This window comes from Lissotriton helveticus, chromosome 6 (genome assembly GCF_964261635.1).
Source record: "Lissotriton helveticus chromosome 6, aLisHel1.1, whole genome shotgun sequence".
NCBI classification, from domain to species: Eukaryota; Metazoa; Chordata; class Amphibia; order Caudata; family Salamandridae; genus Lissotriton; species Lissotriton helveticus.
The window spans coordinates 279,433,279-279,436,582 of NC_136067.1; positions in this window are offsets into that span (position 1 = coordinate 279,433,279).

Here is a 3,304-nt window from a genome sequence, read left to right on the forward strand (position 1 = left end):
GGTAAGTAATTGAACATTCACTCACTAACACACTGATACACATACTCATCCACCCATACAGTCCTGCACACATGCTGTCTTCCAAACACATACAGTGAGTCACTCATTCATGCATCTTTGCGATAAGTAATACCCCCACCAAACCATACAGACACTCATACTGATACTCATAAAACCAACTAATAACCCGTATACACACTCATGTAGCCTCTCACCAACCCATGCAGCCACTTATACACAAAGTGAGACATTGATACAGATATTTACATATTTAAACATTACTCGCTAATACATGTATTCACTAAGATACACTTAATAAGTCAGTTATTCAATCAATTTTACAAAAAAAACATCCATTTAGACAGTAATTTACCCAGTTATTCTTTCATCGACCATTAGATATACATATAAAAAAATATTTATTTTTCAGAAAGAAACATTCACTGGATGATGTCATCAGTGATGTCATCAGTGATGTCATTTGAGATGTCATCAGTGATGTCATGAGTGATGTCACTGACCATGTCATGAGTAATGTAATATGTGACATCATCCGCAGAGCATTGCGGGCACACGAGTTCTAGTTAGCTGAACTAACTATAACGGGGTAATTTCAATGGTTTTGTATGAGTGAAATGTCCAGCTAACTATAACATGTGTGAAACCTATGGTTTTTTCAGTGAATTTATATATACAACATCCCAACTTCTTGAGGAAAAAGGGAGCACGCACTCGGGGATAAAATTGGCAGATTTATTGATATGCGGTCACTCCGGACCCGGCAGCCAAACAATGAGATGAATTGCAGCTGTGAACAGCCTTTCTCAATCAGCGTATCGCCATAATGAAACCCCTTATATAAGCCCACACATATCATAGACATAGACATAATACTACCTCATAAAGGCAACCCAATGTTGAGCAGGAATAAATGATAGAAAACAATTTCATCCGTGTGCGCTTGTGACACTGAATGGGCACTCAGTAAGATTTATACAACATCCCAACCAAAGTGGCCTTCGAACACAATATTTGTTCTATTTGCGCTGCTCAGAAGTATACATTCAACCTTTAAACCTCTATATATATATACCACTTCACTGAAAGTAAAGACGGATCGCACTCATGGGCACGTTGTAATCCTTTGTGTGCAAAATAACGATGCCACAACACGTTTCAGTCTCGCAGAGACCTTTTTTATTTTTTATTTAATTTTTGAAGTTTTATATAGCACGAACCAGACTCTTGCGAATATCAGAGCGCTTTACATGACAAGTAGATGTATATACAGAATATAATACGCTATAGTGAATCACGCAATAAGGAAGTTCTAGATAAGTCTAGATCAAAAAAAAAAGGCAGTGCGATGCTAGTGTAAAAATGGCAAAGATAAACAAAGGACGCATATAAGTGAAGAAAAGCAAGTAATAAAGTACAGTGAATAGATAGAGTTCACGTGGATTGAGCCATGAGGATAGCTTTGACTTCTCTTTTGAAGGAAGCCGAGGAAGGGTTCATTCTAGTTTCACTGGGCAGCGCATTCCATATCCTTGGAGCCATACCGGAGAAGGACCGGTTATACGTTTTTTTCTTGGCAAATCGTTGCGGTTGTAGGAGAAGAGTCTTGGCACTCCTGGAAGCTCTGCTGCCTTCTGAGAGCACCAGATTCTGAGCTAGGTATAGTGGGGTGTTGTGGTAGAGAGCCTTGTGTGTCAAGCAAGCGATTTTTAAATGAATTCTGGCTTCAAAAGGTAGCCAGCGTAGGTTCTCAAGTCAGGGGATATGTGGGCGTTTCTCTTAGAGCCTGTGATGAGTCTCGCAGCAGAGTTGATCGTGGCTCTTAGCGGGGATGTCGATGACCTCGGGCGTCCGCATAGGGTTACTGCTCCGCATTCCAAGCGAGGTATAACTAAGGCTGGAACAGCTTGTTTGAAATCGTAGGCGGGCAGATAGGGTTTCAGTTTTCGCAGGGTCCTTAGGTGGAAGTTGGCTCCCTTTGTTGAGGCGCTGATGTGTTTCTGCATATTGAGGTTATTGTCCAGCGTTACCCCCAGAGATTTTGCTGAGTCGACTATGAGTGATTGTCCATTGAGAGCTGTTAGGTGCTTCATCCAGTCTGTGATAGTTTGATTTTTTTTTTTTTAATACATTTTTTTATTAGGATTTTTATACAATTTAACCCCCTAAACCAAGGGCCAGAAGCCCAACATACAGAAAAAGAAAGAAGTAAGAAAATTTTACGTTATACATACACAGATACAGAATAAATTCATAGATCCCAGAAATATGCAGATAAAAACCAAGGATTAATGGAAAATCAAAAGAAAATAAGGTGAATATAACATAGCTACAGCTTATCTCATTAATTAATAACCACATTCATCAATACATCACTATATACAATCAATTATCCTAAGTCTCATCTTTCCATCTAGAAATTGGTTCCCATATTTTCAATCCTAATTTCCTCCCTTTCTTCCCCCTTCTAGCATAGATTGCTTTTTCCAAATTATATATATTCAAAATTTTTGCCAACCATTGTTGATATGTCGGTGGTGTTGGGTCAAGCCAAGCTGAAGCTATGCATAGCCTTAATATTGCCATAGCCACAAAAATAAAGTATTGTTCCTCCCCCTGCACACCATCTGAATATACACCCAACAGGATTAAGGTGGGGGTTAATTTAACTGTTATTCTCAATGCCCTTTGCATAAAAGTCTCTATTGCATTCAAAGTTGTACATAATGATGGGATTGTTGCAAATACGTGTATAATATCAGCTTGCAAACTTCCACATCTTGCACAATTAATACCAGTTGTAGCTCCCCATTGTGCGATTCTTGCCGGAGTATAATATACCCGATATAGTGTCTTATAATGTTGCGCCTGCAGCGCTGCAGAGCACAAAACATTCTGACCCAATTCTAATGACATCTTAAAGCAATCTGTCTCAGCATCTAGTTTAGTTGCCCAACTTTCCCCCCATTTCTCCAAATCATCTTCTTTTGATTCCATTAATTCATAATAGAACCTTTTTATACTACAATCAACTCCTTCCTGTACCAATTCCATAATATTATTTTTCTCAAACCCAGCACTTCCCCCTCTTTTATTCAACAGAAAACTTCTTACTTGAAGATACTTTAAAAAATTCCTTGTTTCTATCCCATATTTTGCTTGTATTTCTGAGAACTGCATGAAACCCATAGATCCCATCAAATCACCAATTTTTATAATTCCTTTTTTTACCCACACCATAAATGCTAAATCTGAAAAAATTACACTAGGAAAATTTGAATTATTC